Here is a 24,531-nt window from a genome sequence, read left to right on the forward strand (position 1 = left end):
AAGATGTTGCCAAAAGACGTGCAGCGTGAGAAAGCCAACAAAATAAAGTGTTAGCGGGTGTAGAAGCAACTCATGTCTCCTAAGGTTACACATTTTATCATTTTTTTAAACGACAGCATAGCTAACATGATCATTTTTCTATTAATGTACAAGATTTGAAAGAAAATTCTCCTTATCTGCCCTGTGACCAATGAAGTCCTGTTAATACAGAATTCAGCTACATTAAAAGACAACGATAAGGATTCATAAAAAAAAAACCCAAAAATCTGGAAAGCGGATGTAGCACACAGTTGCTAGCAATCACATTTGCAATTTCTGTACTTAAAAAGCAGACATCCTCATTCCAACACACACACGCATCATTCGGGAGAAAACACACAGGAGAGCAGGACCTGAGCCACCGTGCTGTGGAGCTCCTGGAACACACACCTTCCACCTTCTAGAGACCACATCACAACCCAGACGGTAGGTTGAATGCAATGTACCTGTACACACAATTGTGCACTGGAAGACTGATTTTTTTTTTTCAGAGAACAAACAGCCTTTGAGTTCTCTTTTTGAGGCAGTGATGATGTTCCCAAGCACACCTTTACTGGCCAAGAAGGGGTAAAGTTTTCAATGAATCACTTCAACACCACCCCTACTCAAGGAAAGAAGAAAATCATGACATGTTTTCTTAGTGTGATTTAATTTTAGTCTTAAAAGACAAGCTATTTATTAGATCCACATGAATACTGGCCCAGTAACCTCTATACATTCAGTAGCTTACTATATATAATATTTCCAGATTTTGCTCTGTAACTGCAGGAAAGAATGAAAGGGGTCACAAGCACTAAGCATAAGGAAAAAATGCTTCCCTAGTGCTGCCCTAGTTGAGCACAGGCTTTTAAACAAGCCTTGTCTCATCGAGCTCAGCATCTCCTCCCCTTTCTAATTCCTGCGGTGGCTGAAGGCAGTGCAAGAGGGAGGAGGACACCAGAAAAGCAATAGCAGCCTTGTTCTTAGCTCTGGTAAAAAAAAAAATAAGTCCTGCAAAGGGAGGTGGCCGCAATCATATTCAGAAATTTGAGCCTGGTCTTTCTTTATTTTTTACTTCTTTTTTTTTTTTTTTTTTTTTTTTTTTTTTTTTAATGCAGAAATGGGTAGCTTCAAGTGAAAACCTGTGGATCTGAGCCACCTGCACCTAAGCTCCTGAACTTCCTAGCACACTTGTTACAGGCAGGTTCTGCAGAGACAAAGTAGCATCGGCAGCTTTTATCATACCCAGGTATAAAGTGTATTTTTGAAGAAAAACAGAAATGGTTTCACTTACACACTGAGTCTCTAAAAACTGGGCTACCAGAAGCCTCTGCTTACACTATGGCAGCCCAAAGGAAAAGAGGAAAGGACCGTATTCATCAAAGAACCCTGTAACCAGAGATGTTACAATTTAGGTATCTGGACTGCAGACCCAAATAAACACTCAAACCCATAGACCTGTGACTGCAGATTTTCACACCCAACGTTGGTTCCAGACCAACAGCTCCTCAGACACTAGCATGACCACCCTGGCTTGCTTCCCCACAAGCAGGTAGCCTTAGAAGTGGGGGACACTTGAACAGCAACTGTACCATGGTTTGTGTGCCAAATCACGTAATTAAAATGAGAAAAAGAACTTATGTACGCCGTTACAAGAAACCTCTGAAAATAAAATAAGTTGCCTAACTTTCCCCGTGAAATTAGTTTTGCAGTCCCAGACTATTCTATGAATAACCTAGACCACTTCAGAGTCCATACCTGTCAACCTGGTAGCCTTCAAAGGCAGAGATTCCCCATTAAACTATTTGAAAACCATGGGATATCTGGCAAAGGTGTATCTATATAGGACTGTGGAATCCCATGTCTGTGCTCGACAGAAGAACAAAAGGATCATCTCAGATGTGAAAAGCTATTACGGTTAATCACTACTCAATATTACATGGATGAGTAATTTATTTATTTATTATTGTAAGGCCCAACCATATATCAGTGAATTTAGTGTGTACGGTTTAAGCTTTTGTCATTAACTAATCTTCCTGAAGATACATAACTGGTTTTCCCAAGATCTTGCAAATAAAACTTCCATTGTCAAAGAAACATTGGACTCCAACTGTCTTCAGATATTTTTGAATACCAATAACCTCAAACCCCTACTCAGTGTGTTTTTATTTCACAGCGTAAGATTAATTTCCTTGGAGATGTACATTTTGTAAGGAATGACTTTATTTACCTGCAAGTGACAAAGACTGAATTTGCAGGGCAGGTACACTTCCCCTCTATCCTCTGCTTTGCTTTATTTATAGAGTTAGTTACGACTTACAAGAAATACCCCTTTCTTTGGTTATAGAAGTCAAGTCAGCAGAGACCCCAACTCCTGCCCCACTGCCCTCCCAGCAGTGACTACCAGTGGGGCAGAGTGGCTGGTGGGGCCACTCTTGGCAATGCAGCTGAGACCCCTCAACCTCGTATAAGAGCCAGCAAGAGACTGGCAAGCCCTCAGTACACCTCTGCACTCTTGTGAGAAAAAGCAAGGGTTTCAAAGGGAACTGAACCTCGGTCGCTGTGATTTCTGTACAGGCTGAGTGCCCATACTGAGCCAGGGCAGATTTTGCTGGTACTTGACATGCAGAACACAAGGAGGCTGCAGCTATTTCGCTCCACCTAAAAGGTGTTTGCCTCTTAACTACACGCTTTCAGCTCAGAAAGTTATCAACAATTCTGCACACAGGGGCAGCTCCGGGAAAGGTTAGATTCCATCGAGGCTATTCTTCATAAGCCTCTTTGCCATTTTCAAAGGCCATTTAATTGTGAGCTTTGGGGTTGGACCAGTGGGGGAGGATTTGTGTGCATGCCCTTATTGTGAGCACCGTCTGAAGTGAAATGCCAGCTCAGCAGTTTCACGCAGCCTCAACCACACTTGGGAACGCTGTAGCATCCTTAATAGATCTGCAGCAAAGCGTTTGCCAGAGCTTCAAACTCCGGTGAACAGGGCCCTTTACAGCTCACGAGTTAGGAAGACATGAGAAGTGTAGTGTAAGTCCTCTTGACTGGCAGCAGTTGAAGCAGGGTGAGAATACATGCAGAAATAAGCACTCAAGATGCTTTTCCAACAAACCACCAACATAAAAAGGCATGAGTGCACACAGCCAGTAGTTTTCCAGTATTGCACATGCTGAGGGGATGCATTTTTCAATTTGGCTCTACGTTTAGGTCAACTACATTGATCACTAGCTTTTAAATCATGGACTTCTTGCAACAAATAAATACATAAGTGGGCTTACATGGCATTTTTTTTTTTCTTTTTTGCCTGACTTAAGCTGTAAAGGTGGAAAGGAAATTAAAATTTGACCTGAAAAGGAGAAGAGCAGCAACAGATAATGGTGACACCTAGGCGCTGGTGTGACTGGCACACTAAATACACTGATAATTTGGTGGGATGAAATCATAGTCTTCACTTAACACATCCTTTGGGAACCGCAGGACCACTTCATTAAGGGATGATTACATTATATTAGCAAGGATAATTTTTATGTGGGGAATTCTGTCATACCGTGCCTGTGTGAACTCCTCTGTTCCTGCCAACAGCAGAGAGATTTGTCTCTCGTCGCTGTCAGCAGAGCCAATAACACACAAGATTGAAAACCTGAAATCAAGAGACGATATCCTAACTGACACGCTAGCTGAATTACAGTTCTCTTGTTATAACTTGATCTGTTTGGACAAAATACAGTTATTTTATCTTCCTTTTATATTACTCACGAGCAACAGCAGCAGCAGGAGGAGTGAAGAGCAATGCTCCCTCCCCGCAAATTCCTGCACAATCCCCCCCCAACATTCCTGCATAAACCACGCTGATTCACCAATGTGTTAATTGTTCTTGATTGGACTCCTTCTCCCCACCTTCTCTTTATTTTTTAATATATAGCTAGGGTTCAGTCTTGTGTATTCACTGCTTGGTTTGAGAGTCCAGAATTTTAGGTTGCAACTACAGAGTCCTTTTGAAACTCTTACGTCTCTCTTCATTGGTGATACCAGAGCCAGTTCTGCTACGCTTCTCCCCTCACCCTTCATTAGAAAATGCAACATGAACTAGACGTGGGTAGAATTAGAAATTCTATCAGGTAGCAATAAATTAATAGTTACATACACTTGAAAAAAAGCAAAAATTAAAGTAATATTTGACAAAGCCCTGAACTGATCAATTTTCAAGCAACGCAATTTATAACACCGCTCACCTTTTAGCTTTAAGATGAATGAATTGTTATTCCAAGCACCTGATAACTGTTGTCAAAAAGCCAAATCAAACACGATAGTGTTGTTTCGATTTTACTAAACTAACACAAATGGAACTGAAATTGTTTGTACAAATAGACACTACCACTGATTTAAAAGAAAAACGTTTTCAACAATAGATGACAGTGACTGCAAGGAAGACTTAATAATTGTCTTTTATACAGTGTTTCATTAATTCCTTAGATAAAACATGTTACTGCTATGGAAAGTATTAGCAACGTAAAAAGGTGGCACTCCTTCGTGCTTTACAAAGCACCACTGTTTTCATCTGTAAATCCAGAGACTACTGATCTGTGCAGAGATTATTTCTATTTAAGCCAAGGATCAGTGTCTTTTCAGCAGGAATTTGACTTTAGCATGTTTTATTGGCTTCTGCGAGATTTATCAGACTGCTGAAGGCAGGCACCGATAATATATTAAAGTTTCTTGCCGATACTGGAAATGAATAGTAGGAGAAGGGCAAATATCAACTGCCAAGAACTGAATAGTAACTCTTTTTTTCTCCCCTCGATGTTAAACATTTATTTTGCACGCTTCGTCACGGGCAGATTCCTGCTCGGTGGCTCAGGCTCGGTGAGCCTGCCTCTCCAGCTGTTACTCCTCCACCGATCCACTTGCTTTTCAAAGCCCGTCCTCTCCACTCCTGCCAAAGCAATTTCACTGCAGGGTCTTGTCAAATCCAGCCTCAAACAATTCCTGGGTGCTAAAAGGTCAGAGATCCTACACATAACCGCGTTTCTTGTTTCTCCAGCTCTCTAGGCACATGCCTGCAAAAATCACTTCCCAGCCCAACTTCAGCTTACGATGAGGCCTGGGGACACTGCTGGTGTCCCAGGGTGCAAGATTGTTTTGCAATAGGTATTAAAAGACAACATACCAATCATCAACAAGAAATACAGCATTTACGAGGCGATAATCCAGAGGGAATCCCCTACCAGCTTCTTCTGCTGATTAACCCGAAAGGTTGTTCCCAAGCACGAAATTATTGAGAAAAGTAACACACCTCTACGCACGTTTGTTTTCAGGGATTTTGTTAAAGTTCACTCCTGAACCGAGTTACAAGACACGCCATGTGCCGCATGGGGACTGTTTCACAGCACTGCGCTACCCCGTAAAGCCTGAGCAACAACGCGGTGAGACCATCTCCATCCACATCCTTTCGGCGCCCCACGGAGCCCTTCACACCTCCGGCACCTCCAGGACTCCCGGTTCGGCTGCAGGGGCTCCCCCCTCCCCAGCCCACACCTGTACAGGTACCGCCGGCGTGCGGCTGCCTGCACATCGCCATGTCCTACGTGTTCCGAGCGGACACATCCACGCGGAACTACGGCGTCCCGAGGGGGGAAAGGCGCCGAATTAAACACTCTTTCAAGCTCCTAGAAGAAACCAGGCAGCAGGTTGATATTTTGAGAGTAATAAATGAAAGGTACCGCCGCTCCCCGCTACGGTCTATCAGAGGATAGTTAGACACGCTACTCTACCATTGCGCGGGGTGATCACGGTCACGCCGCTGAAACACCGCGGAGTCCCTGAAACCTCAGCCCGACTCCATTCCGCCCTCCGGCACCTGCCGCTCCCTCCGCATCCCCCTCACCCCTTGAGCTGCTCCCTCATGGCGGCGACTGCTCGGCAACACCGCGGAGACACAAACGGCGCGGCGGCTCCGTGAAGTGAAGCTCAGCTCAGCTCAGCTCGGCTCGGCTACGTTCGGCTCAGCCCAGCCCCGCCGCCACTGCGGCCGCCCCGCCGTGAGGGATGGAGAAAGGCGGGCAGGGGCGGAGCTCCCCCGCCCAGCCCCGCCCCCGCCCGGCTGCGGCGGCGGCTCCGCGGGGACCGCCCAGGGCAGCCGGCCGCTCCCTCCGCTCCCCGGCTGCGCCTGTGCGGGCATCGCGGCCTGTGCCCTGCGCTCACCTGCCGTACCGCTGCTGCGCTGGCGGCGGCTTGAGGAAACCCTCGGGGCTCCCCTGATGGTTTGTTTGTTTGTTTGTTTGTTTGTTTTCGTGGGGTGAGGGTGTTCTTTGCCTTCCCCCGAGCCCACCGTGGGGGGCGGAGATGGGCGCGCTCGGGGGCTGGCAAAGCGGTTCACTTCCAGCCCACTTGGGAAGAAAACTTAATGAAAACATGCACCGAAGCTGGGACAGATTTCAAACGGGCTTTAACGTGGGATTTTTCACTTCCCAGCTGTTGATTTGCAGCGCTTAAGACGCCGATTGGTTGATTTGTGAGTGAAATCGGGGAGTTTCATTTTGAAGGGTTTGCCTTGGCCTCACAGGGAAGGACCAGCTTCACTCCTAGAATTTTCAGAGCAGAAGAAACAGTTCTGCTCATGCTGAGTTACTGTCGCAATGTTTCTTTGTATTAATTCCTGCTTAGTATTCAGTACACAAATAAAAGCTAACAATCTCTTTTTAGTGTCACAAGCATTTTAAATCAGTGCAACCAGTCAGCTGTCACGTAAGTTTTACATCTGCGTCCTTTATTCATTAAAATAATGCTGCGTAAAGAACCAAGTCCACACAACTTAGTAGTTTTCCAGACGTTACAAACTCTGTTTGCTTGGCAAAGCCACCCAAAAAGGGTGCCTTTCAAACATAAAAAGTCTCTATTTTTACACAGGGAAGATGCAGGCCTATAAGCACGGAAGATTCATCTTGCCCATCATTTCTATACGACAGGTATATCCCATAGACTGCTTCCCTATTCCGGAGATGTTGGTAAGCACTGAACTTGGTGGAGCTTATCCTAACTAGCAGGATATTCAGGGCTTCCCTTATGACTCTAGGTAGGTGGGTTATCTGATTGTAGGGAAAGCTCAACAAGCAGTTGAAGGAAAGGCCTCATGTTTTTTTGTAGAACCATTAAAAGTGTAAGATGCTCAAGGTTCAGCCTCTCAGGCCCCCAAATGCAAATATAAAACCTAATGGCATTAAATACTAAATTCTCTTGGTTTCTAGACAGTTTAATTTGTTTTCGAAGGTCTAGTTCACAGTTCTCAGTTACCTATGATCTACGACACTACCCCAACATGCAAAGAAAAGAGGATCCATTTTTGCATAAACATAAATCACTACGTTAAAGCTTATTAGACTGTGAGAATTTTCCATTTACTTCAGTGGACCTGGTATTACATCAACTGCCAGATCAGGTAGCTTAGTTTTGAGGTGAATTGCCTGGCTGAATGCTGTCAATTGTCTTACATCAACAACCTAATCTTTTCCCATCTTTAGCAAAGTTTTCAGAAGCTAGACATCTCTAAGTCTTTTAAAATATGATGTTTAGCACGTTAATTGGGAGGAACCTATTAAAGTTCCTATGTAAGGCTATTACAAGGAGAGAGCAGCTGCCCATGTCACATAGAGAGACTCAGTGTAGCCAGAATCCTGACATTTCACGGCAAAAGTAGTTTGTTTTCCTTCAAGAAGTATCTGGGACTACAATGTACATTCCTCTGATTTTTATTTCTGGAGTTTCCTGGTCCTCCTTAATAGAAGCTGCTATTATCACATTTGTCTTCTTTCCCATACAATAGTGCCAAGTAATAAGATTTTTAAAAACAGTCTGAATTTCTCATACTTTGCATAAACTTCTTTCTCCTAGAGTTACAAATAAAGCATTGTATTCAATTAGACTCACAGCAGGTGAAAACCCCAATTAGTGAATCCATTTTCTTGGCTTTTTTTCCCTACCTTACACCCACACACCACTCTTTCTTTTCTTTTTTTTTTAACAATAAAGGGAACTCTGAGTCATTCCTCAATTGAAAAGCAAATTAACCCTTTGATCTCCCAAATCAAACTATTACCCACTCAAGAACATCCAAGGGAAAACAAGAATGTTGAAGGATTAAGAGATTAAGGCCTATGACTTTATAATTTGATTTTATTAAAAAAAAAATCTATTTAATGTAGTTCTGATTGTTGTCTCCAAATTCACAACGGCTTTTAGCTGTTTTGATTGACCTCAAAATTATACTTTTGCTGTATAATGTGTGTGAGTAATACCACTCTTATTCCAAATTATTTTTAAACTACCCATAATCTATTATAAAAACATATTTTGTTTGCAGCATAAACGGTTACTGTCTTTGGCATTTGTAACTGAAGCCAATCTTTATACCATACTTAATTTTAAGCCATTTATTTGACAAAAGACAGACTTCTTCCTGGAGAAAATAAAACAGGATTACAGAGTAAGCAGAATTTTAATTCCCTGTGGTGCTTTTCTTACCCAAGGGCTATTTGGGGCAAGGGCCTTGCCTAAAACCACTTAGTAGGGCAGACATTAAGGGTCCAAGTTTACTTGTTTAGTACTTAACGAGTTAGAAAACTAAAGAGAGATTTCTTTAGTTTTACGGTCATTGAAAGTGAAGTTACAACATTTCCCTGTTAAGTAAGTCTTGCTTTCCACAATTCTGTGAAGCATGTAGTTCCCCTTGTAAGCAAGGCTTTAGTATTTCTCCATTATCTGGGTAGTGGATTAGCGAGTGCTTGCTTTGTGTGTAAGAAGATGTTGTGGTGCCCTGTGTTGGGTTGGCTAATCCGTTATGCTGTTTGAGTCTATTTTCTTTTTCTTGGTATAAATAAATACTAAGAATCACTTGGGATGGCACGATGACACTTTCCTGGATCATCTGTCTTAAATATGCTCCAAGGGCTGACATTTCCAGGATTTTTTTGGTATTTATTCATAGCTCTCTCAAAAGAGCCAAGAAGACAATACTGGTTTGCATGCTGCTGGTTTGTCTTGTCTCTTTTTTTTTTCTTTTGGCTGTTTGCACATTGCCACTGGAAGCACATTAAAATACTGGAAATGCAACGAAGAAAATAGTTTTGAAATTCCGCATTCATTTTCCCCAACATTGCACTGTAAATTAAAGGCCCACTAAAACATTCATAGCTCTGGATACTTATAATCAGTTCTTTACACCACAGGAGAGATGGAGAAGGAGCATAACACTTTCTGTCCAGAGGGAAACCCAGTCTGTCTGCTGTTTAAAAGGAGATCAGCAGGTGCTTCTATCTACATAGGGTTCATTCTCCATGCTATAAGGCACATAACTGGCATGTGGTGCTCCAAGAATTTACCTGACATGTTTCACCGAGATGGTCTTGGAACAGAGAGAGTAGGAAAAGGAGTTTGTTTGGGTTTTGGGTTTTTTGTTTTGTTTTGTTTTTTAAAATATAACACTAATTCTGCAGTAAATATTACAGAGCTTGCAGCAATGTAATGCACAGCACGGAAAGTATTGGTGCACAGCACGTGTGGCAGGAGTATGCACAACTTCTGTGTTCCTTTAGGCTGTACTTGCTTTTGCTATAGTAAAGACACCCGATTAAAACTGAAATCTTGGTCACCCTACGAGACAAGTATAACAGAGCCTCAGGAGCAGTCTGTGTGTGCCTTATGTCGCACTGCATTGTGTGCTGTTGATAAAAGATGAATGAGAGGGTGCCTGTCATTTTGGATCTATTAGGTATATGCATGAGTTTCATCCTGTTGAAATCTTGGAAAGGCTAATTTGGAGAGGCTACATTTATTTTTTTTTAGCTGACATTGACACCCTGCAGTAGGAGAATACATGTTCAATCTACTGGCAGGTATATGACCCCGAAAAGAGGAGCAGAGTCAAACTGAGATTAAGTAAGATTACACGCATCGCTGGATGCTGTGGATAGCACATCCAGGTTCCACCATGGTTGTGAGCTCTTCAGGTAAGGACCTGTAAATACGAAAAGCTCTTTTCTGTCTTCCATACCAAACCACGAGAAATAAAGAAAATTAAGAAAGGAATAACTGCTAGTTTTGCAGGATGGAGACAAACTCGAGTGCGAATACTCCCAAGAATGGGAAGATCAAGAAGCATAATGCCAGCAAAATGCTAGATAACTAAAAGTATTAAAAAGTAAGGCTTTTGGAAAGCTAACTCCAAAAACCCAAAACCAAAACCAATCACAACAACAAAACACACTGTAAAAAAAGGCTTAAAGTCCACCAGCAGAAAACTTACGCTGAGCAAGATGGTTTGCTGATCTTTACAATCTTCAAATAAGATTTGAAATATAACAATAATACCACAGTAAATTCTTAGTTTGAGGAATCTATATTGGTGAAATGAAAGGTTATCACTTCAGGGTGTAAGGTTGAGAAAAAAATGCAGACTAATAAGGATAACTTTAACAAAACTACTAAGACAAACTCTACTACATTTCTTTGCATTCCCAGATAGAAAAATATTACTGTTTTGCCTCCTGGGGAATTAAAATAAGCAGGATTTTGTAAACTCTCTTTCTCACTGACTCTCTTTTCACCTCAAAAATCTTTCTTTCCATGCATAAAATTACATGTTGCAAACACAAAAACTGCCTTCCCAAATAATTAACTTCTCTACTGTTTTCTATCTGTATGGATCTCAATAGGAAGAAACCCTGCATCTTGTAGTCCTGCTTCACTCAGGGCCCAGAAAATCTGATGCTGGCTATTGGTCACCATGCAGTCCTGGTCCCTAATGAGGAGCCCTCACTTCCAAAGTCTTCCACAAATGACAAAGGAGAAGCATGCCTTCCTTTTTTACTAATTTACTTTTTGGTTGCATTCCATAAAATACGTATTTTTGATGCTATCAAATCTGTTGTTGTTGTTGTTTTGTTTGGTTTTTTGTTTGCTTTTGTTTTTTGTTTGTTTGTTTGTTTTTTATGACTAACATCATACAAACAGAAAAATTCTTTTATTGAGGACTTTTTTTTTTTTCCAAAATGCCCCTATGTAAGTATTATCTCGAAGAGAAAATATTCATTTGGGAAGACAAACCACTTAGATCATGCTGGGAGATTATGTATTGGGATGTAAGGCTGCACTTGGGTAGTAAAAGAAGAAGACAATAAAATCTCTTGCATTTTATGACAGCCATATGCAGGCAGGTTCCAAATCAGACTCGTAGCTTGGCAAACTTTGCACCTTTGAATTAATGCATTCATCTTTTTGGTGTCTGTATTTTAGTAATGGATGCTTCACGCTGTTCTTACAGAAATTGTAGTTTTCGTTGCTTTAAAATACACTTTGAACCTATCATAAATACCACATTGTTTCGTTAATGATTATAATATAATATAATATATGAAACATTATAATATATAATTGTAACAAGAGGCCCTGCCTATTTTTCTGTACACACTATTCTTTTCCATCATCTTCCCAAAAATGTCAAGGTTGTTGACCTCAGCAAATATGATAAGTTTGAGGTCTTCTCCTAACCTTTTCCCTAGATTGGGCCATGCAGAGCCCTGATACAGAGAGAAAGGGATTGTTCTTCCCTTCTGGTAAATCAAACTTGGGTTGATTTAGTTTCAAAACTGGAGAGTGTTTAGCTTCTCCCAATACCCTGGTGTAACAGGAGCAAAGCTCTCCCTAAATGTCTTATGTGTGGATTCAGGAATCAGAGGAATGTGCAGCCCTGCACTTGGAGAAGGAACCAGCCTAGAAAGGTTAATGGGAGGAGGGAGTAGCTACACCTAACTGGCCTCACCAGTAAATCCATCCAGACTTAACTCCTTCATTTGATCCAGGGGACATTTCTCATGGTTTATTTGCATATTTTGCTTCAGGCCCAGGGTTGTACAACTGTTCCCAAACTGAAGTCAGACTTGGTAACAGCAAGAAAAAAAAAATGGAAAGGAAAAGTTTTTCATCTGGCATTTCTTAAATCATAACTTTTTATTTCATTATAAAACAATAGTCTATGAAAAAATGTACTTTAACTTGACTACAAAACAAGGCAATTGTTCATACAACTCTGGCAGTGCATTTTAATGGCAAGTGGCAATGGTCTCTTCTTGTCCTTGCCTAAGAGTGAAAATCAGTGTTTATATAAACAGTCATTCAACCCAAATATAGACATACAGATACCTGCATTAGCTAGTGCTTCCAGAGACAGATAAATCAGTATCAGGTACCATGGAGCCATGCCCTAGGGCACCAATATTATTTTATCCCAATTGAAGCCTTATGTATGTTAGCACTTAAAAACTTAAGAGGGATACAAAGGAATTTTGAGGTAGGATTAAAATTATTTCTTAGCTAAGTGTAAGAAAATGATTTAATTCAAGTCTCCTGTGGCAAATTCAAGCATTTACACTTTCACACATGCTTCGCTTAATTCCAGACAGCTTCTGCCTCTTCCATTTACTTAGCTATAATACGGTTCTTTCTAACAAAATAGTCCTCCCAGGTTTTGCATTTAGGTATCTGTGTAGCTCCTTCTGTCTCTGGCACAGGAGCTGGCAGTTAATTCGGGAAAGCATCCTGTGGATGCTAGCTGATAGAAAAAAGTGTTACTAAGCTATATTGCACAGTTTAAACTTTATGTTTAGCTAAGTCTAATAACGGGATGCATTTAGTAGAACTAAATGTGTAGGTATAGTGTAAGTATTTCATATGGTTGAATTGAGCCAAAGCCCTCATGGTACACTTCAACAAGGCTTCAGATAGCTTGCAATTCTATAGACATACCTTCATTTAGTTCTCTGATCTCTGTTATTAAACAGAAAATGGAATCTCTTAGTGAAAGAATAAAACTGCAAAATGGAGATTCCTTTTCTAGTGACACAGCCAAATTCATTATGAAAAACTAGCAATGAAAATCTGGTGTGCCTTGTCTGCACAAGTCAAAAGAGCCTTGACATTTATGGCCAAAGGTACACAGATGACTTTTAGGACCTACCATAGTCCATTATTAAATTAAGGACAATGGTGATTGTAGGGAGCTCAAAAATTAGCCAAAATATTTTTTTTCTTCCTATACTGAGCATTTTTCCACATTGAACTAATCAAACAATTTTCAAATTTGCAACTATTTCCTTCATCTTTAAGAAATGGCTTTCAAAAGTACCCTAAAATATTAAGGATTTAAGCATTGGTCATAGTCCACATAAACACTCCTAGACCCGTGCTGCTACATCTCACTGCCTTGAATATATTATCAGAAATGTCAACCTACAATTCTACCATATTAACATCTTCAGCTTTTCTAAAATAGTCCAGACTTAAAGAGAAAAGTCTTATTGCTAAGGCTAACCAGAGTTACCCATTTTTATAACCTCCCTCAATACATGACACAGAGTGCCAGATTATTTTAGAAGTTCGAAATACCAAATTCTGTAATATCCGGCATATGAAACATCACATTGGTTTTGTCACCTCTCAAGAAAAAAATAAAAGCATTAAATTAAACAAAGATTTCTTTGTATCTCTATAGTACACTACAAATGCAGACCATGGACAGGATCCAAACTATTTGTTTATTTAATAGTGACCACAAGCTGGAATTTTAGGCTGTCATAAATTTAATAGACTTAGATAATGTAACCTGTTGTATAGAAGATGTTTTTTTGAGTGTCCTTAAAGTTAGAAAGAAGGATCATCTAAACTCACACCTCCTGTCTTAGAAAACATTACAACTGTTTGAGCATTCATCCTTGATCCCAAAACAACAAAATCAGTCTGGCATATTAAGAAAACATGCTGTTGTTTTAAATTATCATTCTTCTCTCAAGGTAAATAATTTTCCTTCAATTACTATCAACAGCTCTGCCTCATGTTTGCCATCTTTAGAACCAAATGCTATTTTGCAAACAATTAGCCCTGTTTCAGTTAATGTCTTTACGATAAAGACCATCAGCCAAAGGAAAATAAAAAAAAGACCTTTAACCTTACCTTTTAAATAAAAATGTGCTTAAGACATGTGGTGTCTAAATACTTTTGTACCTTAGTAATGAAAGTTACTTTTGCTTATAGATATTATATTTTTAATCAGTACTTTGAAATGTTACTTTTCCATAGTTTCATTGCTGCAGTCGTTCTTTATTTCTCATTCTCAAAAATCCACAGTCATTTCTCAAATTATTATCCTTCCACCCATGTCCTTCAGTTTGTTCTGTTTTTAGAGTAACTAACAGAGCAAATAATTTCTTAAGGATGAAAATAATTTTGCAAAGATTTGTAGAAGCTGACAGACTAACAATTTTTCCAGATAGAACCCAAGCAGGGAGCGAAGGATTAGACCTCATCTAATCCACTGTTTTTATCAAATCAGTGTATTTAATACTGAACTAAAACCTTTGGAGAGTTTTATTTTTAGCAGCTTGCCATACTGAGTATTCATTTGGCTTTATTCTAAGAACTACAATTTAGGATTCAAAGAGAAGAAACATATTTTTTGTTCATGTGGTATCACCCTTAATAGCCTTAATTCCCCAAACAAACAAATACCTTTTTTTCTTTTTAATTTATGCCATATTTTTATTATTTGTCTGATACTTTTCATAGTAAACTTTACACTTCACTGAGGCTAGCATTTATTTTAAAATTTTAAAAGGGATTATATGCAATTTGGTGATGGTAGTGCACTCTATTGGATTGGAGGCAAACTGACTGGTTTTGATAGTTATTTCCATGTCAATATTGTACATGAAGCTTGCTAGGAATTTGGAGAAAACAAGGCCAGCAGGACTATGTCTATGCTGCCATTTAATTAGATTATTTAGTCTATGAAATGGCCAAAACACATCAACTCTCCAATTGTGATAATATTTTGGTTATTCGGACTTCCTAGTGGCACGTTATCTTATACCTACACTGCCGTGTGTGTCTACCCTGAGAATAATAGTCATCTCTCAGGCCAAATTTCAGACATTGACTCTTGTTCTTACTGCTGAGAGCTCGGCTGCTCTACAGCAGGCAGGCCGTGGTATTCCTCTACATCCCACTTTGTGCTCTTGTGGACCTAAGGTATGATTTTATTTACACACACATATATAAATGTATATAAGTTGTTTGGTTTGGGTTTTTTTAATTTATAATTGTCTGACCTCACGTAGGAGATGTTCCAACCGGATTGCAGCAACAACTGCAGTGTCTTTTTGAAACTAGTTAGGCCTGTTGCTGCAGAATAAATCCATCACATCAAATGGCAAAAGCTTCTCCCTGCATTGGGAGAACCAGGAGAGCTCTAGATCAGCTCAAACCCCTGTGACTTAAATGCCATGCAGCTGAATACAGTGCTTTGCTGTGCTAGATCCTCAAGCTTTCTTGAATAAGCCTATCAAAGAAATCAGCTGGTCATCAAAGTAATTATTTTTAAGGAGTGAATTTTCTACCCAGAAAGGAACTGGTTTGACAAAACCAACTCACTACCAATGATGAGCAGCCATATAGTAATTTCTTTTAAAACATGCTGTATGCTCTATATGCAATTTTCAAAGTTTGCAGCGGTCAAATTTTCTAAGTTGAAAAAACTGTTTTTTTCTATTCAAAAACTTTGTAAGCTGGCCCAATTTTTGACAGAACTAACTAGCTGAAGAAGCACCTCCAATGCATGCCAGCAGAGCAGCTGGCCTCTCACAGCATTTGTTTCTAAAAGTTTCATTATGTACAAAGGAATGGTTTAGGTAGCAATTTCTATATAAAACTGGTAAAAGGTGGAACTTAGAAGAACACTCATCTGCGCTCTTGGACTCCTTTGTGTTCACATACACTACAGCATCTCGCCAAGTTTGTAAACTGCAAAACTACAAGTGTTCAATGACAATCCTCTAACGCTTTTAGTGCATCACATACTACATACTGCGCTGAATTTTACTTCCAAACAAAATTTTGGCTGCATTCCTCAGTACGTATAGGTTGTTCTCAAGTTGTCAGACTGTCCCATTCTCTCACTGAAAACAATTGGGTGGATTTTTAATTTCATAGGTTTGCTTGTTCCTGGATTGCCACAGTTTATATAAATGAGTTCCAGCCACCAAATCCAACACTGAAAAAGACATTTCTCATTTTCTTGATTTAGGTCATTATGCTGAAATTCTATTTTTTCTCTACTTTGTCTTTCTGTGTAATTTGCAATTAAGAGGATAATTTAAAATACCCTTTACAGAACAATTTCAGTGTCTATTCTATCATTTTCCTCTAAGTCAACATTTCATAAAGTGCTAAGTTTGACACTACATAATTTGCTAAGAAATTTAGCACTGGATTTCAGTGAATTCAAGATAAAGAACATTAGCTGAAACACCACCTACACATAAGCAATACAGCACTATTCTATGCTACTATTCTTATGTGTTCCTTTATTGTGTAAATATTATGTGTTTAAATGATGCCTTTTTAATAGATACGGTTTGATCTGATCCTCCCTGCCTTGACACAATCAAACTGACCACAACTAAGTACAGGGAATTCAAATAGTATTATGAGTACTAAATTACTAGACACTGTACAACATTAACCTTAGATTGGTGTGTATATATAAGAGCAGAATTGAGATTGCTATTTTTAAGGAACCCTTCATTTTTATTCCATTGGTAAAATAAATTTCTGGTCTTTACTGGAACATAAGGGCATAATGCAGCTGTAAAGTTACATGTAGAAACCAGGGGACTTTAACCCTAACTGAATTTTTCACCAGTCAATATCCTAATACAAAGGCATCATCTAGTCAGTCTCTTACATTACGTGATATAAAATATATATATATTTATATATATATATATAAAATTAAGAATTTCTATGTCTTTTGTTGGCATAGGAATAGGACAAATGTGGATAGGGAAGTGGTGGGCATACAGTATAATAACTTCCAGGTGGCATATCATCTGTCTACTAGTAGGTATGTTGAAATAAATTAATCATCAAAACCAATCTAATTTAAAAAAAAATCAACAAAGTCAGGATGAGTTTTTGGAAATAAGACTGCAACACAAGTGATATGAAAGCATCAAGATGATTAAGCTGCAGAATCTTATTTATTATACATTAGGTAGATCAAAGCTTCTCAGTGATAACAAGGCACTGACTGGGGGTTGCCACCTGTTTGGTCTCGCAGCAGGAATCTGTTAGATGAAGCTGTGTTAAAGGTTGTTGGTACGTATTACACTTATGAACAGCTTACATTCAAACAAACAAACAAATAACCACAACAAAACTAAATTATTATTCTTTTGCTGAAGATGTTTACTTATTATTCACCAGCGCGTATGTTACTTTCTTAGTAAATACAAAAATGAAATTCTGTATAATTCAGGAAGATGCAGGTAAATTCTCTTACTTGAGGCACATCACATATTTCTTTGAGATAGCGCCCAAAAGACCTGAAAAGTATTAAATTAGGATATATTTCATCTGTGTTTTTGGAGAGTGCTGAGCCTTGCAGCAGCCTGAGCTCAGAGAGGAAAGATTATGGCAAGCAAATTATCCAGGAAAACTAGAAACCTAGAGAACAAGGCAGGAGGCAGTCTTCTAGATTTTTTGGTTGTTTGTCTCTTTTGTCTAACTTCTGCACAAAGAAGGGGGAAGCTGTGACTTAGGGAAGGTGTGTGGGTGTAAATGTCTAACAATTACGGGGAGGATCTAGTAAAGAAAGAATTGAGGAAAGCTAAAAATCTGCAACTTGCAACAAGGTGAGGTGAGGCAGCAACAATCTTTGTTAGTGTCCTTGAAACTTGCTGCAGAACTGGCAAAACAGATGAGCAGAACTTCAGTCTGGAGGTGCCAAAGCAATGCTGGGCTCTCAAGAGTTTGAGTATTTGTAGGACATAAACTTATGCATAACAGAAAGCAGAGAGAAGCATGAGTAAGGGTGAGAAAGATCTGTTTTAATTTGGGTTTATAAAACTGAGGAAAAAAAGTACTTTAAAAAACAAGTAGAATTGTTTGGGAGGTCTCTAAGTGTTTGAAATTGCTGTAGTTTAACCCGAGCTACCAATACAACCACGATAGCCACTCACTCACCCTCTCCTGCCCCCCCACTCCCAACAGGGAAGAGAATCAAAAGGGAAGGGAGAAACTTGGATTGAGATAAACACAATTTAATAACAAAATACTAATACACTACTAGTAAATATACGTATATATATATAAAATAGAAATGAAAGATACTCAAGGCAATTCCTCACGAGCTCTGTCCACAACTGAGCAGCCAGTCCCAGGAAATGGAACTTGGTCCCACAACCGATCAAAAGAGAGAAAAAAGGAAAAAGGCAGAAAAGCCCAGAGGCTTCTGCAAAATGGCAAAAGGCCGGGCTAAACGGCCCGACCGAAACTCCCCCGACTCCCTCAAAAAAGAGTGAAGAAAAGAAAAGGACCAGCCGGAAGGCCCTAGATCCTTAAATAAGGACCATGATGCCAATGGGATGGAATACTCTTATTGATCAGTCTGGATGTCAGTCAAGCTCTGTCCCATGCATGCCCCTCTTCCTCAATGCCTCAGAATGTCCTTTGCTCTCAGATCAGGGCAATTAAAAACATTAACTCTGTGCTGGGGTGCTATCTCTTGTTCTCAAACTAAGTCCAAATAAAGGGCGTGCTAGCTATGGAAAAGAAAGGTTTCTAACTGCATGAAGAAAATTAACCCATTTTCAGTCAAACCAGCACAGAAATACAGGCCATTGACCAAAAGCAATGGACTGACACACGAGAGAGAAGTCCCATCGGCTGACTTGATCCAAACTGAAGAGGACTATTGCAAGATGACACGATGTGGGCATACCCACACAGGCAACTTTGATAAAAGATTCACTCTGATAAGACTCTTTTCCACTCCTTATTTCTAGAATAGTGATCAAATGCCCCAGAGCAAAGTAGCGCTGAGGGTTTTGCACTCAGTTTTCTCAGGAGAAGAATGTACAAATACAGAATTGGATTTTGCCAGCAGCAAATGTTTATTCCACAATACTTAGGGCACTGATGTGAAAAAAAAATTATACATGAGAGGAAATGCTGAGAACCAGATTCTGACCCCTTTTACACTGTTAAAGATAAGAAGTAACTTTGCTGAAATCTATGAGCATCTCTCTCAACCCATGCAAGCTGCTTTTGGTGCAGAATTAAAATTTGATTTCCAAACTTCAGACAATAAGTCTGACAGGAACCTAAACTGCCCCCACTAGAACTCAGAGTCCTCCGTAGCTTCTTGTATTCATTTCAAGATTGTTAGAGTGAAAATAAATGTTTATTCCTTCCTCAAACTGGAAAGAGGAGAAGAAATAATAGCATATGAAAGCAAGTGCTAACACTAATGACCGTATTAGTAAATTTGTTATTGCTTTTGTGTCATAGCACAATTAAAATAGTGGAAAAGTAGATGAATGAGGTATGTGCAGGAGAAAGCCCTGGTCAGATGTGAAGGTATAGAATACCACCTGCAGTTGAGCAGTCTGCTACCTGTTTTAAATTGTTTGGTAATGTCACAGCAATGCTAAAAGAATAAACACTTCCCTTAACAGGCAGTAATTAAAAGAACAAATAAGGTGAGCACACCTATGGGCAGAAAGATAATCTCTTGGCTGTTTTCTTTTATGCCTCTAGTTATGGTTTATGTAAAAACAGCTCCATTCGTAAGTCTGAGGTTCAACACGGTATTTGGAAATGGTGGTGAGCTCATCAGTGGGAGACCTTTGGGAACCAGTTTTTTAACCTCTAATTTTCAGGTGATACTTAAAGTAAACTGAAGTATAGAGGGAAAGCATTCTTTTCAACAACTAGTGGCCAAAATGGTCTCACTGGCAGAATCACTGGCAGAAATCTGGAAGAAATTGCCTTCCAAACACTGAAGTAAAATTTCAAGATGCCTTTATTCCAAATTACTTGCACTAAAAGTTTATAGCTGGAGAAATAAAAATGTGGTTTAGGTTTAGTAGTTCTAACTCTTGTTTTTTATTTTTTATTCCTGTAATCATTGACATTTCCAGCTACACAATACGTAGTCTGTTGCACTCAGGAAAACAGCTGAAAACCACCCTTTTCCATTCTCCAGGGTTTCTAGAGGTTAAAGTCGGTATGACTTTCAAAAAGATTAAGATACAAAACAGAAAGCTGAGGATATTTTGCTTGCTTACTTCTGCTTCCAGAGTTCACTGTTTGGATGGGAAATCTGCAAGTAGTTACAGCATATCTGAAAACCGTACTCACAGACATGCATCTCCTTCTGGTTTTCTAGACCAAATGCAGAAACATTTTAATGAAGAACTGCTTCAGTAGCTTTTTCAAGGACACGCATAAGTAAAAAGTATACATACATATATTCTGGGAAACACAGTGTTTACCCATTTTGGATAAAGAAGAAACTGCCAGTTTCCTTTCATTTGCCACAACACTGCTCAAGTGTCTGTCCCTGAATGAATGGTGTCTGGAATGGAAAAAAGTAATCTGTCACTGATCCTTCCCAGAAATGGCCTCTCTGCCTGTCATTATTACAATAAACAGGGCAATAAAACCCTTGCAATTTAGGTAGATCTTTCTAATGATGCTATTGTTCAATGCTTGTAAAAAGCTAATAATCTAAAATGATTGCCAAAGTTGATTTTAAAAAAGGTTGGTTACTTATTTGATGATTATAAGATTTAGCATTGCAAGAAACCTGTATTGAACTTACTCAGATTTACAAAGAAGCTTGCTCAGACAGAATGCTAGGCACAAAACCTTTTAATTAAATGAAGACTGAATTCTGGATTCAGTGAAAATTATTCAGTTTTTATGATGCTCCACTTCACTACTGAATTTGTCTAAAAAGATCAAATGGCAAAATTCTGCAAAACACTACAGTAAGTATCTTCACTGCAGTAGGGGATAGAAGTCTAAAGGAGAGAAAATGAACTGCTTTAGCATGCTGAATCTCCCAGAAATCATCTAACGAGCATCTACAAAGAAAAAAGTAGAGTGAATCAGCACAGGGGAAAAATTAAGGTCACCTAGCAAAAAGGTGCTTCTGTGAAAGAAAGAAAACAAGTGGTTTAATAAATCATCGTATACGCAGATGTTCAGAAACTCAGAGTCACAGCAGTCCCCTTCTGTGTTAAAGCTTTCCAAGCACCAAATGTCATCGGTCAACCCACCATGGATAGTTTTTAGTTAACCTGAGAGTGATTTTCCTCAGGTATATGTGTGTTCATCAATTTTAAAGGTTTTCCAATTCTGCAGATCTTACTAGCTGAAAAATTAATCGGTACTACAAGGGCAGGTGCTAGCAAGGCAATCAATGTATGAAAATCAGCCCCATTTATTCAAATACAGGAGTATCTTTCATGGAAGAGATTATACCCTGAGCTTTTGCAATAAACGCACTACAGTGTGTTTACTCGTTAAAGACTCCTTTCTGCAAAAATCTGCAAAATGAAGTATTTTGAGAAGATGAAGAGGAAAGAAGGAACCTTCCTGTGCCAAATTAAAACCCAGAGACATAATGCTAGAGAACATTTAGTTACTTCTGATCTCTGTGGGTTACTGACACGCCAGGATACATAAAATTAAAATGGTAGGCCTTCTATTGACCTCACCCTGCTCATCATCTAATTTCCTTAACGTCTTTCCCTTTGTTTTTATTTACTGTTTTTTAACGCTTCTCTGTCGCAAAGTATTTGTTTCTAGACAACAATTATCGGGTTGATGGCATGCTTTTACTTGACCAGGACATATGCAAACAGGATGCCTTGGTGTGTTTAGGAGATGTGGTGCTAAACTGCTTCTTCTGCTGCAAAGTATTGCTGCAGCAGGCTCCCAGATGATTATGTCATTTTGAAACTTTCAGACAAAAAGAAGCCAGCATCACCTCTTCCAATAAAGGACATTGGAGAACCCTCATAATCTACCTTGGTTTTGCTTAGGGGGAGCAACCTTTTCTTCTCTCAGCAATTTTAAATTTTGTGAGACAAGATGATATTTGAATATTGTTTCACTAGAGATGATGTTTGCACTTACATTTCAATTCCTGAAGTGGGAGAGGAAAGAATATATAAATAGCATCATTTAAACACGAAAACCAGCACTGAGCAGATGCACACCCCAGTTAACAGGGGATTGACCATGTTTCACCGTGCACGCATCTTTTACAGATTCTCAGCAGAATCCACTGCTTCGTACAGATTCTTGAGCAGAAGTGACAGACTTCATATAAAACTGTACTGTTGAGCAGCAGGCTGACAATGAATAAATGTCACTGAGGAGGTTAGATATACACAGCTGTAGAGATCATGAAATTCAGCCTCTGCCCTGAAAAATAAATACCTCAATAAACTAGGAAATTCTACAGCAGTGGCATCCAAATGAATGTAATCATTTTACCTGAAATGTATGGGTTTGAGCTTTTCCTATTTGTGAATGACAAATAAAGAAAAAGCTTTTTTTTTGGAAACAAAAGCACAACAAAACATTTGCTGTTGCCCTGAATACTAACGATGGAAGACTGTTGCTATGGTGATGCTAATTTTAATGCTCTTGCCTGTGGACTTCATATGAACTGCCCGTTTTAACTTTTGCAAATGTCATTTACAAAATGAAAACCCATTAATGACTGGCGAGGGCACAGTGTTCCACTTTAATTAGAATAATAAGGAATGCTGATGCACAAAGTACAGGTTTGTGAATTGCTACAAAGCCCACACTGTCAAAATTAATTACCACTGATGAGGATTTTGTTCTTTTTTTTTTTTTTTTCCAAATGGAGGTTTAGAATAATACAACCATAGCTGGACTTGGAGTTGGAAGCAGGCTCTTCTTTTAAGACCAAGGTGGAATAAAGAAGTTTTCAAGGCTGACGGTATAGGAAAAGGTACAGCAGACCTTAGAAGTGTGATTGAACCACTAATTCCAGTAATGGGGAAATGCAAGTGCCAATGCTGCCAGGAAAGATAACATATTTTTCAGAGAAATACCTGCTCAGAAAACCAGTTAGGATTTGGAAAACAGAGTTTGTGGTTTTGAAGAATTTAAAAAGACAAGTTGAGGACAAGAAATTGAGTGGGTGCTAGGATATAATTCTGTTTTGCCTTGGTGCAGTATTGCTGTGACTTGTTAATTGCCAAGTTTTGGGCCAAGTAGATGAAGTTTCAAAAAAACAACATAGATGGTAGTGGTAATCTCTTCTGTAAGGCACCAGGGCCTTGCAAATGGTGAGCAGATATTTGTCACAACAGGGGGAAAAAGTTGCAACTCGGGGAAATGTCTGAGCATACAAAGTAGGTGCTCTGCTGCTGAAAGGGGTTTCAGGAGTAGCGACTGCAATGAGGAAAGTATACTGCAATGAAAAGCATCACAGGCAGCTGCCGAGAGTATATTATTCAGACTAATTGTTATTATTAAATATCTCCATTGTCGTACCAATTAGAGAACCTAATTTAGAGTTGAGAGCCATTGTACTGCATGCTGTATTAACAGAAAGGAAACTTGCTTTCTCTTGTGAAGAGCTGAGCTGGTGAATAACACGATTCATTTTTAAGCTACATCATCACTACTTCAGTGCAAGATCACTGGAAATGCAACTGGCGTGAGAAGGAATAGCTGCTAAAACATTTTTCTAAATTCATATTCATGGCAGACTATTGTTTAATGAGTAGTCAAACTTTCTTCCAGCAGCATTAGTATGAACGCCATTCTTGGTTTATCGATATGCTTTAGTGCTGGTTTAAAATGGCCTGGCCAATTTTGCCCTTGACTTGTTGGCTGTTGTGCAAGCTCCTGTACTTGCATTCAGCTCTGCACTCAAGGTGGCTGGAATTTCATTGCATAGTACAAAAGAGAAATACAGCAAAAAATATAGATTTGACTGATAATGCTTTTGTCTACCAAGTCTGATTTTAAGTACCAGGGTTTTTGTTATCGAGGGTTTTACTCACAACTTGTTTCCCTCTTGCTGCTTGATTTATGGAGGAGTCACTAGATGATCACTAAACAGTGTTGTCATCAAAGATGTTTTTCTGTGAGTACCCGTTACTCTTATCAAAGGGATGTCCATAGCAGGGCTTTATGTTGAAAATGCAAATGTCAACAAGTGATTATAATTTTTGCAAAGAATACTAGTATGCTTATGTGCTGCTGCTAAATGCAGCTGTACCTAGTGTGACAAACAGCCATGAGGCAGCCTGTTAACTCTTGAGAGTCAGTGGGCTCAGGACTGATTCATATTTCTGCAGTACCTTGCCCAATGGTATATTATACATGTTCATCTCTTCTCCGAAGTAGCAAGTGATAGTACAAGAGGAAATGGCCTCAAGTTGCACCAGGGGAGGTTTAGATTGGATATTAGGAAAAAATTCTTCACGGAAAGGGTTGTCGGGCATTGGAACAGGCTGCCCAGGGAAGTGGTGGAGTCACCATCCCTGGAGGGGTTTAAAAGGTGTTTAGATGAGGTTCTTAGGGACATGGTTTAGTGCTAGGATTAGGTTAGGTTATTGTTGGACTTGG

General features: G+C 39.4%; 1 protein-coding gene across 5 annotated transcripts in view; it reads right to left on the reverse strand.

Annotated features, from left to right (window-relative positions):
- The window catches only part of DMD (dystrophin), a gene marked incomplete at both ends in the record, with an annotated part of 1,256,016 nt that overhangs the window by 80,590 nt on the left and 1,150,895 nt on the right, over window positions 1-24,531 (reverse strand). The gene's annotated exons all lie outside the window — the stretch shown is intronic.

This window comes from Nesoenas mayeri, assembly GCF_963082525.1.
Source record: "Nesoenas mayeri genome assembly, chromosome: 1".
Lineage (NCBI taxonomy): Eukaryota > Metazoa > Chordata > Aves > Columbiformes > Columbidae > Nesoenas > Nesoenas mayeri.